Source organism: Heterodontus francisci, chromosome 43 (assembly GCF_036365525.1).
Source record: "Heterodontus francisci isolate sHetFra1 chromosome 43, sHetFra1.hap1, whole genome shotgun sequence".
Lineage (NCBI taxonomy): Eukaryota > Metazoa > Chordata > Chondrichthyes > Heterodontiformes > Heterodontidae > Heterodontus > Heterodontus francisci.
Window position 1 is genome coordinate 5233352 of NC_090413.1, and position 14884 is coordinate 5248235.

Below are 14884 nucleotides of genomic sequence, written 5' to 3' on the forward strand. Positions count from 1 at the left end.
GGAGAGGGCAGGGGTGTGTGTCCTGGGGCGAGGGCATGAGTGTGTCCTGGGGCGAGGGCATGGGTGTGTGTCTTGGTCCAAGGAGAGGGAGCAGGGGTGTGTGTCCTGGTCCTAGGGGAGAGGGCAGGGGTGAGCGTCCTGGTCCTTGGGGAGAGGGCAGGGGTGTGTCCTAGGGAGAGGGCAGGACTGTGTGTCCTGGGGAGAGGGCAGGGGTATGTGTCCTGGGGAGAGGGCTGGGGTGTGTGTCCTGGAACCTGGGGAGAGGGCAGGGGTGTGTGTCCTGTGGAGAGGGCAGGGGTATGTGTCCTGGGGAGAGGGCAGGGGTGTGTGTCCTGGAACCTGGGGAGAGGGCAGAGGTGTGTGTCCTGGGGAGAGGGCAGTGGTGTGTCTCGTGGTCCCAGGGGAGAGGGCAGGGCTGTGTGTCCTGGGGAGGGGGCATGGGTCTGTGTCCTGGTCCTAGGGGAGAGGGCAGGGCTGTGTGTCCTGGGGAGAGGGCAGGGCTGTGTGTCCTGGGGAGAGGGCCGGGGTGTGTGTCCCGGGGGTGGGGCGGGGTGTGTTTCCTAGATCCTGGGGAGAGGGCAGGGGTGTGTGTCCTAGAACCCGGGGAGAGGACAGGGGTGTGTGTCCTGGGGAGAGGGCAGGGGTGTGTGTCGTGGTCCTGGGGAGAGAGCAGGGATGTGTGTCCGGGGGAGAGTGCAGAGGTGTGTGGCCTGGTCCTCCATTGAATAAGCTCATTGTTGCTCTATTTGTGTTTCGAATTCCACACTCCCATCTACCCAGGATAACCCTTGATTCCCTTGCCTAACAATAATCTATCTACGTCCACCATAAAAAAAAATAATTGTTCCTGCCTCCGCTTCCCTCCGAGGCAGAGAGTTCCAAAATCGCTCAACCCTCTAAGAGGAAAAATATTCTCCTCAACTCTGTCCGAAAAGAGCATCCGCTAATTTTAATCACTCCACCCTAGTTCTGGACGCACCCACAAGAGGAAACATCCTCGCCACATCCATCCTGTCAAGACCGTTCAGGATCTTATAAATTTCAATCAAGTCTCCCCTCACTCTTCTAAACTCCAGTGAAAACAAGCCTAGTCTGTCCGAACTTTCCTCATCAGACGACCCGCTCATTCCAGGTATCAATTCAGTGAACCTCCTCTCAAACGCCTCCAACGCATTTACATCCGTCCTTAAATAAGGAGACAAAAAACTGCACACAATAGTCGAACTGAATTCTCACCAATGCCTGTATAATTGAAGCATAATAACATTACTGTTATTTTATTCAATTCATCTCTTCATAAAGGATAACATTCCATTAGCCTTCTCTATTACTTGCTGGAACTGCATATTAACCTTTTGTGACTCCAGGGGCTCTCCAAGAGGATCCGCGGTCTGCTGGGCTCTGTAATGGGGCTTAATGTGGATTTGGGTGGTATCATTATAAGGTTGGTAACTGCCGTGTGATGGGTCTGTTTGTTCACGCTGCTGAAACAGAGGATTGGCCATCAGCAAGGTTGGGCTCTGCGGTCCATGAGTGACCCGGCAAAAGAATTGGCAAATCGTCAGGTACCAAGTAAAGAGGTCGGATGGGTTGAATTAGAACATTACATTACAGCGCAGTCCAGGCCCTTCGAACCTCGATGTTGCGCCAACCTGTGAAACCATCTGACCTACACTATTCCATTTACATCCATATGTCTATCCAATGACCACTTAAATGCCCTTAAAGTTGGCGAATCTACTACTGCTGCAGGCAGGGCGTTCCACGCCCTTACTACTCTCTGAGTAAAGAAACTACCTCTGACATCTGTCCTATATCTATCACCCCTCAACTTGAAGCTATGTCCCCTCGTGTTTGCCATCACCATCCGAGGAAAAAGACGCTCACTATCCACCCTATCTAACCCTCTGATTATCTTATATGTCTCTATTAAGTCACCTCTCCTCCTCCTTCTCTCCAACGAAAACAACCTCAAGTCCCTCAGCCTTTCCTAGTAAGACCTTTCCTCCATACCAGGCAACATCCTAGTAAATCTCCTCTGCACCCTTTCCATAGCTTCCACATCCTTCCTATAATGCGGTGACCAGAACTGCACGCAATACTCCAGGTGCGGCCTCACCAGAGTTTTGTACAGCTGCAGCATGACCTCGTGGCTCCGAAACTCGATCCCCCTACTAATAAAAGCTAACACACCATATGCCTTCTTAACAGCCCTATTAACCTGGGTAGCAACTTTCAGGGATTTATGCACCTGGACACCAAGATCTCTCTGTTCATCTACACTACCAAGAATCTTCCCATTAGTCCAGTACTCTGCATTCCTGTTACTCCTTCCAAAGTGAATCACCTCACACTTTTCCGGATTAAACTCCATTTGCCATCTCTCAGCCCAGCTCTGCAGCCTATATATGTCCCTCTGTACCCTACAACATCCTTCGGCACTATCCACAACTCCACTGACCTTAGTGTCATCTGCAAATTTACTAACCCACCCTTCTACACCCTCTTCCAGGTCATTTATAAAAATGACAAACAGCAGTGGCCCCAAAACAGATCCTTGCGGTACACCACTAGTAACTAAACTCCAGGATGAACATTTGCCATCAACCACCACCCTCTGTCTTCTTTCAGCTAGCCAATTTCTGATCCAAAGCTCTAAATCACATTCAACCCCATACTTCCGTATTTTCTGCAATAGCCTACCGTGGGGAACCTGATTAAACGCCTTACTGAAATCCATATACACCACATCCACTGCTTTACCCTCATCCACCTGTTTGGTCACCTTCTCGAAAAACTCAATAAGGTTTGTGAGGCACGACCTACCCATCACAAAACCGTGCTGACTATCGCTAATGAACTTATTCTTTTCAAGATGATTATAAATCCTGTCTCTTATAACCTTTTCCAACATTTTACCCACAACTGAAGTAAGGCTCACAGGTCTATAATTACCAGGGCAGTCTCTACTCCCCTTCTTGAACAAGGGGACAACATTTGCTATCCTCCAGTCTTCCGGCACTATTCCTGTCGACAATGAGGACATAAAGATCAAGGACAAAGGCTCTGCAATCTCCTCCCTAGCTTCCCAGAGAATCCTAGGATAAATCCCATCTGGCCCAGGGGACTTATCTATTTTCACACTTTCCAAAATTGCTAACACCTCCTCTTTGTGAACATCAATCCCATCTAACCTAGTAGCCTGAATCTCAGTATTCTCAACAACATTTTCTTTCACTACTGTAAATACTGACGCAAAATATTCATTTAACACTTCCCCTATCTCCTCTGATTCCACACACAACTTCCCACTACTTTCCTTGATTGGCCCTAATCTAACTCTGGTCATTCTTTTATTCCTGATATACCTATAGAAAGCCTTAGGGTTTTCCCTGATCCTATCCACCAATGACTTCTCATGTCCTCTCCTTGTTCTTCTTAGCTCTCCCTTTAGATCCTTCCTGGCTAGCTTGTAGCTCTCAAGCGCCCTAACTAAGCCTTCATGTCTCATCCCAACATAAGCCGCCTTCTTCCTCTTGACAAGCGCTTCAACTTCTTTAGTAAACCACGGCTCCCTCGCTCGACAACTTCCTCCCTGCCTCACAGGTACATACTGATCAAGGACACACAGTAGCTGCTCCTTGAATAAGCTCCACATTTCGATTGTGCCCATCCCCTGCAGTTTCCTTCCCCATCCTACGCATCCTAAATCTTGCCTAATCGCGTCATAATTTCCTTTCCCTCAGCTATAATTTTTGCCCTGCGGTATATACCTGTCCCTGCCCATCGCTAAGGTAAACCTAACCGAATTGTGATCACTATCACCAAAGTGCTCACCTACATCTAAATCTAACACCTGGCCGGGTTCATTACCCAGTACCAAATCCAATGTGGCATCGCCCCTGGTTGGCCTGTCTACATACTGTGTCAGAAAACCCTCCTGCACACACTGGACAAAAACTGACCCATCTAAAGTACTCGAACTATAGTATTTCCAGTCGATATTTGGAAAGTTAAAGTCCCCCATAACAACTACCCTGTTACTCTCGCCCCTGTCGAGAATCATCTTCGCTATCCTTTCCTCTACATCTCTGGAACAATTCGGAGGTCTGTAAAAGACTCCCAACAGGGTAACCTCACCTCTCCTATTTCTAACCTCGGCACATACTACCTCAGTAGACGAGTCCTCAAACGTCCTTTCTGTCGCTGTAACACTCTCCTTGATTAACAATGCCACCCCCCCCCCCCTCTTTTACCATCTTCTCTGTTCTTACTGAAACATCTAAATCCCGGAATCTGCAACATCCATTCCTGCCCCTGCTCTGCCCATGTCTCCGAAATGGCCACTACATCGAGATCCCAGGTACCAACCCATGCTGCAAGCTCACCCACCTTATTCCGGATGCTCCTGGCGTTGAAATAGACACACTTTAAACCAGGTTCTTGCTTGCCAGTGCCCTCTTGCGTCCTTGTAACCATATCCCTGACCTCACTACTCTCAACATCCTGTACACTGGCACGACAATTTAGGTTCCCATTCTCCTGCTGAATTAGTTTAAACCCCCCCGAAGAGCACTAGCAAATTTCCCCCCCCCAGGATATTGGTACCCCTCTGGTTCAGGTTAAGACCATCCTGTTTGTAGAGTTCCCACCTACCCCAGAAAGAGCCCCAGTCATCCAGGAAACCAAAACCCTCCCTCCTGCACCATCCCTGCAGCCACGTGTTCAACTCCTCTCTCTCCCTATTCCTCGCTTCGCTATCACGTGGCACGGGCAACAACCCAGAGATAACAACTCTGTCTGTTCTCGCTCTAAGCTTCCACCCTAGCTCCCTGAATTTATGTCTTAAATCCCCTTCTCTCTTCCTACCTATGTCGTTGGTGCCTATGTGGACCACGACTTGGGGCTGCTCCCCCTCCCCCTTAAGGATCCCAAAAACACGATCCAAGACATCAGGAACCCTGGCACCTGGGAGGCAACATACCAACCGTGAGTCTCTCTCGTTCCCACAGAACCTCCTATCTGTTCCCCTAACTATGGAGTCCCCAATGACTAATGTTCTGCTCCTCTTCCCCCTTCCCTTCTGAGCAACAGGGACAGATTCTGTGCCAGATACCTGTACCCCATTGCTTACCCCTGGTAAGTCGTCCCCCGCAACAGTATCCAAAACGGTATACCTGTTGTTGAGGGAAACGGCCACAGGGGATCCCTGCACTGCCTGCTGGTTCCCTCTCCTTCCCCTGACGGTAACCCATCTACCTACTTCTTTTACCTGAGGTGTGACTACCTCCCCATAACTCCTCTCAATAACCTCCTCCGCCGCCCGAATGATCCGAATTTCATCCAGCTCCAGCTCCAGTTCCCTAACGCGGTTCTCGAGGAGCTGGAGTTGGGTGCACTTCCCACAGATGCAGTCAGCAGGGACACTCTTGGCGACCCTTACCTCCCACATTCTGCAGGAGGAACATACAACTGCCACGCACAAAGGAGGCACGTGACAACCTCAGATCGACTTATTTGCAACCATCCTGGTGTCGATTCGCAGCGTGAAATAAAGGCTCAACTTAACGCTTCAACTCTGTCATGTCCTTTCCATTTGTGATCCCTTGCGAGTGGCTGCAACGCCGCTAGTGACCAGATTAGATAACATATTAACGAGGGCTCTCATCACATCGGCATGTTAATGAGGGCTGTGGTCACATTGGCATCGTCCTGAGGGGGGAGGAGGAGGTCAGCAGCTCACCATTGAGGTCTAATGGCTCATGGCTTCCAGACAATGAAGCCGTATGTTTTGAACAAAAAATCTCGTAAATATTTTCCACAAAACATATAAGCTTCACCCATGAGACCTAAAGTGTGGCTTTGTGCTTTTCTGAATACATTGTTGGGTGCTGTTACACAGTCTGATCCCGGCGATAGCAACTGGACTGGAGACAGCTGCTGATCAGGATGGCCCTTGGCTTTTGATGACTTTGGCAGGCGAAATCTGGCTGCCTGCAGGCCGGAAGGCAGCGGCTGCTTGGGCGTGTCCTGGACTGGTGCAGGCTTCTCCTCAGGCATTGCAGCTGCTGTAACTGGGCTCACCAGCAGAGGGACATGAGGAGACGGTTTCCACACTCACAGCGCCCTGAGGGAAACGCCAGATGCAGATGTCAGCCTCCCCGCCTCACTGTGAAGGCTGTCAAGACTCCCTTATCACCAGAGAGGGACCAGGAGCTGCAGAAATCTCCGGGCTCCTGTCCTTCTTTCGACTTGCCACTGCTTCATTTATATCACGGCCAAGGCGATGGTGTGCAGACTTGCACAAATCTATGGGATCTGGACCTCCATGAGGGTTGCCAACTTCTCAATGGAGGAAGCCATGAGATCATAGGTCTGGGAGATGTCAGCAGTCGTGGCCTGGATAGACTCCTCCATCCTCTGCTCATGGCTGTGCGAGGCATCTATCATCTCCACACGATGTTGATGTATGTCTCTCTGGAAGTCCAGCATGCCCTGTGATGTCAACACCAGAGACTTGCCATCATTCTGAGGCTCAGCATGGGCCTGGCCACCCACAGCCTCTCCGACTGTCAGGGGTCTCGGCTGTCTCATTCTCAGCCAGCTGCTTGGCACGTGTGGGGTGCTTGCACCAGTTTGTGACTCTGATTCTGATGCCAAACGTCTACCCACCGCTGTAGGAGGGGGCATAAAAGTCATGTGGCGGTGCATCCTCTCAGTGGTCCTCCTACACAGAGGCGGACGCCTGTCCCTCTATAACTGAGGCCCCCTGCGAATGGCTACCTGCGTGACAGAACGCTAACATACGTGGGTTAGGCTGTGCAGATCTCCGGATGCCAATCAAGTGTTATGTGGGTCTCCAACATGGAATCCCATATGTCAATGGGAGGTAATCCTCACTCTCTTTCACAGGGACTCCTATCTCCACATCTGATATTGCGCGGTAACCCTGTGTGTCTGCCAGCTTCCAGGCCTCTTCCTCAGCAGAGCTGAGTGGAGGTTTCAGATGTCATGCAGAGCAGTGACTAGATGAAGGAAGAGTCCATCTATGCCATGGCTGTTGTCATGTATCAGATATCTGGGAGTCCACCCCTCTTTGGACCATCTTGCTCCTAATATGGGCCCTCGTGTCATGCAAGAGGAATGATGGAGATGGTCGAGCATGGCGCAGAGGTCAACATGACAGTTCTGCTGATGTCATCCCTTCATCCCTTACTGGGGAATCTGATGCCTCTCATGCTGATGCTCACTGTCAGGAGAGTTAAGGGGTGGGGCAGGGCATTGGGTACGATATGAAGGAAGGTGGCCTGTGGCCGAGAGACAGCCATGCATCTATCAGCAAGAGACAATACCCTAAGCAGTTCAACAACGCTGCAGGGCTGCTACCCTCCCCATGTCGTGCAACCTCCCGTGTACTCACTTGCCAAGCTCAGAAATGGGATTGTAATGGATCACACGCCTTGGCAGAAGGCAGGAGGCCATTGACCCTCTTCCTGTACTGGACCAAATTGCTAACCTCCTCTATGATCTCCAGCCAGGCTTGCTTGGTCAGGCAGGAGGAACTCTTCTTGTCATCACGGGGGAAGAGAACGTCCCGCCTTTCCCCTGCAGCCTGGAGGAGAATCTGTACGGAAGCATCGCTGAACCCAGGCACAACATTGTGTCTTTGGTCTGACATCGTCTTCTATCCTCCATGGGAAAGGGTACAAAGGAACTCGTCGGACAACATTATGGGCTGCACCATGCTGGCAATGAATCTAAAGTATGAGTAAATGCAGGGCTGGCAGGCCTTTAAATTGCTGCTCACACCTGCTCCAGAGTCATCTGAGGCAGTAATCAACGACTCGCTGCCTGCACTTGCCACGTGATTGGGGGGACCTGTGCCTCCCCTGTGCATATTGGCTGCCCACCACACCATCACGGTGGGCCGGGCATCAACCTGACATAGGAGCATAGGAGCATCGGAATAAAGGAACATGCGAGCATGAATAAACCATTCAGCCCATCGAGCCTGCCCAGCCATTCCATTTGATCATGACTGATCTTCCACTTCAATGCCTTCTTCCCACAGTATCCTTATATCCCCTTATGTCATTTGTATTTAGAAATCTGTCAATCTCTGCTTTAAACGCACTCAATGAATGAGCTTCCACAGCCCTCTGGGGTAGAGAATTCCAAAGATTCACAACCCTCTGAGTAAAGAAATTTCTCTTCATCTCCGTCCTAAGTGGCTTCCCACTTTTTTTTTGAAATTGTATCCCGTGGTTCTAGACTCCCCAGTCAGGAGCAACATTTTTAAAACCTTATTCAGGTCCTCCAAGTAAAAAAAAAGTGTACAAAATTATGAGGGGCATTGATCGGAAGCAATTCTTTTCCTTAGTGGAGGGATAAATAACCAGGGGGCATAGATTTAACGTAAGGCGCAGGAGGGGTAGAGGGAATTTGAGAAAAATAAATTCACTCAGAGGGTGGTTGGAATCTGGAACACACTATCTGAAAAGGTGGTACAGGCAAGAACCCTCACAACATTTAAGAAACATTTAGAAGAACACTTGAAACGCCATAGCATACAAGGTTACGGGCCAAGTGCTGGGAAATTGGATTAGAATAAATAGGTGCTTGATGGCCAGTGCAGACACGATAGGCAGAACGACCTATTTCTGTGCTGGACAACTCGAAGACTCAAAAACATCTGAGCTGCATTTACCCTGTCTATCCCTTTAAGTATTTTGTAGATTTCAATGAGATCATCTCTCTTTCTTCAAAACTGGAGAATATGCGCCCAGTTTCCCAAATCTCGCTTCATCGGACAGGCTCGCCATCCTGGGTGAATTATGGTTCCCTCCATCGATGGTGATCATAACCTTCCTAAGGTGAGGGGACCAAAACTGCCCACGGTTCTCCAAAAGCAGTCTAACCAAGGTTCGATACAACTGAAACAAGTGACAGACAGGAACAATGCGCTTTACCAGGCACACATCGGTCCTGGTTGCAAGCTCATTAAATTCGGAGAAAAATGATTCCAAAGTTTTGCAGATAGGTTAATTGAGTGGGCAATATTTGGCAGATGGAGTATAATATGGAAAAATGTGAGGCTGTCCAACTTCAGGGGCAGGATAAAAAAGCATAATACTATTTAAATGGAGAGAAACTGCAGAATGATGCGGGAAAGAGGGATTTGGGGTCCCTTGTTCATCATAACATGTTAGCATGCAGGTACAGCAAGTAATTAGGAATGAAAATGCGAAGTTCCTGTCTATTGCAAGGGGTATGGAGCTACAGATGTACATGATATTGGTGAGAACACACGGACAGTACTGTGTACTGTTTTGGCCTCCTTACTTAAGGACGGACATACTTACATTGTAAGCAGTTCAGAGAACATTCAATCGGCTAATTCCTGGAATGAAGGGGTTATCCTGTGAAGAAAGGTTGAGCAGGTAGGGCCAAACCTCATCAGAATTTAGACGAATGAGAGGTGATCTTATTGAAACATATAATTTTCTATGGGGGTTTGACAGGATAGATGGTGAGAGGATGTTTCCCCTCGTGGGGAAATCTAGAACTAGGGCGCACAGTTGCAAATTAAGGGGTCCCTATTTAAGACAGAGATGAGGAATTTCTTCTCTCAGAATGTGAATTCTCTTCCCCACACAGCAGTGCAGACTGGGGCATTGAATATCTTCAGGGCTGAGTTGGACAGATTTTTGATTGACAAGGTATTGAAGAGTTATTGTGGGGGGGTGCGGTACGGGTGGGGTGGGGTTGGAAGAGGGAAGTTGAGTGCCACAATCAGATTAGCTATGATGTTATTGAATGGCGGAGCAGGCTGGAGATGCCAAATGATCGACTTTTTATTTCTAACGATTCTTATGAAATCTAAAAGAAATATAATCTTGTGACTACTTCATGTCTGATATGTTTATTGTGCGTTGCCTGGTTTTTTGGTTCACTTTCCAAACAATCCCGCTAAACTGACCCCTGAGTATTGGATTGAAATTGTGCTGAATGAAAGGATTACAGCAGCTCATGCAAATAATTTGAAATCTGTAAATGAATCAGTTGCAAATGACTCATATAATCTGTTATTCCCAATAGTTATTAAAATTATCATTTTGTCTGCTTTGTGGAGTTTTAATTTACATCTCTCCTATACCTGGTTTGAATGAGACTGTTGCATAAAGACGGTTAGAGTGCAGATGGTTAATGCTGCTGCTCAGTGACTGGAATTAATGTTACCCAGCCTGGAAAGAAGATATCTTGGCTTCTTCTGAATTACAGCAAGTTAAGAAAAGATTTACAAAATTCTCCCATTAGCATTTGTTAGATCACTGGACATATTTTAACAGATTCCCCAAACTAACACTCAGTTCAATTCAACAAATCAATCCCGAACAATTCTGTAATTATATTCCCCGATTGTATGAAGGAAGAAATAAAACCAGGGCCTGGACTGTAATCTGTCTTGTTTAACACAGGGATTCCAGTTTGACTGTTACTGGGGGGAAATTTCAAAGGCATCTTGCACTGGGCAATGTAAAAAAACAATCATGATCGAGATTTTCTGAAGTGTAGGCAAACCTTTCAGAGAAATTTCCCTCTGTCCCCCAGCTCAATGGTGGACCATCCATGTTGCATGGTTTCTCCATTACTAGGACGGTTGTACATTTGCACAATGGTTCTGCATAGACTGCATTACAATGTGGAACAGTGAAGCCACGAACGTTGTTGCTTACAATGGTGAAAATGTGTTGCCATACTTTGTCAGCCCTAATATTAAACTAGCAATGTTCACAGAGTCTGCATTTCCAATCCAACACAGGAAAGCTGATTCCCACAGGTAACCTTCACTGTGTGAGATGAACATCTCATAGATTTGTACTGAGTGGTTAATCATGTAATGATATAAATTGAATTATTGTGAGCAAATACCTGTAAAATACTTAAAATATATTTCATTATATTAAACATTGGAAATAATATTGTGTGAACATGTCGTGTTCAACCGACTGGAACTAATAAAAACAGAGACAATTAGTTCCCATGGAGAATGACATTAGTTGCAGGATTGAACAACTGGAATTAACTCGCTTTACTCCTGCCCTTTTATATAAAATAGAAACATACGTACATATAAATTGGCATATATTTCACGTCCCTGAAGTGAACTCGCCAATGAGATGGATGTTATTTCACTAACTATTGGGAAGAACACATAATATGAGACCTGCAGTCTGACAGCACTGGTGGGAAATGGGAGCAGCTTTCAGCTACATATTTTATATAATTGCAGTGTTAAATTGTTCTTTCAGAGAATGTCAATTCAATTCTCATGGATATATTTACACTCGGACATTGTCCCTGAAACATGGAGAAGGTCAGCTCCACATAAGGAACATAAGAGACATGGAAAATAGCAGCAGGAGTAGACTATATGGCCCCTAGCGCCCACTCCATCCTTCATTAAGATTATGACTGATCTGATCTTGACCTAGACTCCTCTTTCCTGCCTGCCAGCCATAACCTTTCACTCTGCTCTAGATCAAGAATCTGTGTATCTCAGACTTGAATATAATCAATGACTCGCAGAGAAAGAAAATTCCAAACATTCAAAAATATTCTGAGAGAAAAAATTCCTCCTCATCTCTGGCTTAATTGGGAGACCCCTTATGCTGAAACTTTGCTCCAGAAACATCTACTCAGTCTCTCAGCATCTATCCTGTTAAGCGCCCTCAGAATCATACATATTTCGATAGGTCCACCCCTCATTCTTCTAAACTCCAAAATGTAAAGGATCAACCTGCTAACGTTTTCTGCACAACTGAAATTCTCTGGCATGGCACCACCAAATGAACAATTTGATCGAGGGAATTTGGAGTGTTCAGAAACTGATCTTTGGGATAATTGGATTGTCCTGATTGTCAATCCTAAATATAGATATGTAAATAAATGTTCATGCAAGAATAGGAAGAGCTCCTGTTGTGTGAAACTGACTGGAACTTCTAGGATGATGCAATCTGAGAATCTCCATGCATGTTTTAACAGAAAGAACAGAATTCATCGCTTGTCATAGAAAATGCAGCGTTTGATAGCTATTGCGAAATATCATTGACTTCACAGCTACTGTCAGGAAAAATCCAGATATACTGGATTTTTCTATATATCACTGAACACATCTGTAATGTAACTAATGATCCAATTGTATCAACATCTTCATTTGTACTGTAACCACCCATTGAGACATGTCACTTGGCTCATTTGCACTGAAACAACCCTTCCAGATATGTCACTGGTCTCACTCTGCTGCAACTACCCATGCCTGACACTTTCAAACATGCTACCAGAGGTCATTTCCAAGTGTTTACCTCATGAACAGCTGGCAACCCTACTTTTCATGTTCTTCAAAAGCCTATCTGAACAACAGCCCAGCTGTTCCAGTGCAGGCGCTGCGCTCAAGCAAACCATCTTTAAATATTGTGTCAGTGAGCTTGAGGGCCAGGTCTCGGAGATACTTGAGGTGCTGAGGGTTCAATTGCAGTCAGTTCCTCACGAGCAGGTGAAGCTTTCAGTTCTGTGGAGTATCTTCATACTGGCCTCACGCACACAGTAACAGGTGTGTCCTGTCTCTTCAATTATCCAGTTCATTTGGACAAGTACATAATTGACGTCAGGAGATCACTGGCCGAGGACACAGAATGGGTTATGATTTCAATGGGAGAGCTGCTGGACACGGTGAACAAATAGTTAGCATTTGGAATCAGCAGAATCTGTCATGTCAGTCAGAACGTCACACAGGATTCAATTCTTCAATCCCTGAATACAATCTATGGGCTGCACCACCTGATAAATCACCCCACATCAGCAAAGTCAATGATTATTCCCACATGTATTTAGTGCCTTCCTCAATCACCGGAGCTCCTGGGTTAATCTTTCTCTGCTCAATGGCTTTGGTCCTGATGGCTGATCAGAGCAGAGAGAATTTACAGTTGATGCTCAAATATCTGAAAAGATCAGTGTGTGTGTGAACTGTGAGGAGGCATGACAGGAACTGATCGCTCGAACAAATAATGAGTCCGTGCTTCATAACATGGTGGAAAGCGGAGGATGGGACCTGATGATTGATCTCTGCAAGTCCCAAAAGGGGGTTTGTGCTCTTGGCCAGAGCAATGGTGAAACATGCTGGCCATAGTCTGATTGGCATTGTTAAACAGCTGGCAGGGGGGTTTATAATATCCAAGACTGTTAGACAGTCACCGTGGCTTCCTTCTTTGGAGAGAGAGCTGTTAAAATCTCCACTGGTTTCACAGCTGTAGCTCACAGACACTCTGGCGAGCAGGTTGTTAAACCGTTTGTTCTTTGCTTCTCCAGTTGCTCGGTTGCTGTGTGTCAGAGGCCTGTATAATGTTACAGTTTGAACATATCACAAGTCTGAAAGACGGTGTTGGAGAGTGATGCTCACAATGATTAGTCTGCTGGGGAATATGGAGAATCAGAATGTGGTGCTAATATTTGAGGTGCTCTTGTGCCTGTCTAAACACTTAATACCGCTGAGGGCAAATAGCATCCAAACCTTTGTAGAGAAAATCCTGGTCAGAATTCAACCTCTCTTCGAGGTGGAATGTGATAAAGTGCGGGCTGAAGCATTCAGCGTGTTGGGGATCTCAACCAGATGTGGAATCGGAGGCTCCAGGTCCACCCTCTGCCGACAGATCCATTCAACCTGGTGAGCTTGTTGCTGTACCTGGATGGAAAGTGTGAGGAAGTCACCAGGGTTAGTAGTTTAACACTGCAGTCACTCTTCCCACTTACTGGATTTGCCAAAGCTGCCTTGTTGATTGAGAAATATCAGGAGGAAGCTACCAGGAGCTACAAGGATTTCCTCAGGGACCTTTCCCAGCAGTTGAAACCACACTTCCCCAAAAGGAACAGCTCATACAGCACGGATTGTGAGTCTGACTGAAGACTGACCCCCACAGCACAGAAAACTTCTCCACCACCTCTTCCTCTTCCTCTTAGCAGTAAACCCATCAAGCATTGGAACAACCGTCATATTGGGATGACATCTGTGGGGAACAGGAGTCTCAGCATACATCCTCCCTACCTCCTCCTCCTCTTCCTCTTCCCCTCTCTGCTCCCTCAAGGGACAGCTTCCTCTCTCTGCTGCCTCCGCAAATTCCAAATCGTTCTTCACCCCAAGATGTGCTGCAGCTACTGAAGCAGAACTAGGGTAGGTGGTGGCGTACTGGTATTATCACTGGACTAGTAGCCCAGAGACACAGTGTATTTCTGTGGAGACATGGGTTCGAATCCCACCAGAAGGTGGAATTTGAATTTAATTAACACATCTGGAATTAAAATCTGGTCTAATGATGGCCATGAAACCATTGTCGATTGTTGTAAAAACGCATCTGGTTCACCAATGCCCTTTAGGGAAGGACATCTGCTGTCCTTACCTGGTCTGGCCTACATGTGACTCCAGACCCACAGCAATGTAGTTAACTCTTACATGCCCTCTGAAATGGCCCAGCAAGCCATTTAGTTGCACCGAACCACTACGAAGTCAATAAAAAGGAATGAAATCCGACAGACCAGCCTGCATCGACCTGGGCATCGGAAATGACAACAGCAAACCCAGCCCTGCCGACCTTGCAAAGCCCTCCTTACGAACATCTACGGGCTTGTACCAAAGCAGGGAGAGCTGTCCCACAGTTTCGACAAGCAACATCCTGACATAGTCATACTCACGGAATCATACCTTCCAGACAATGTCCCAGCCACTGCCATCACCATCCCCGGGTATGTCCTGTCCCACCGGCAGGACAGAGCCAACAGAGGTGGTGGCACAGTGGTATACAGTAGGGAGGGAGTTGCCCTGGGAGTCCTC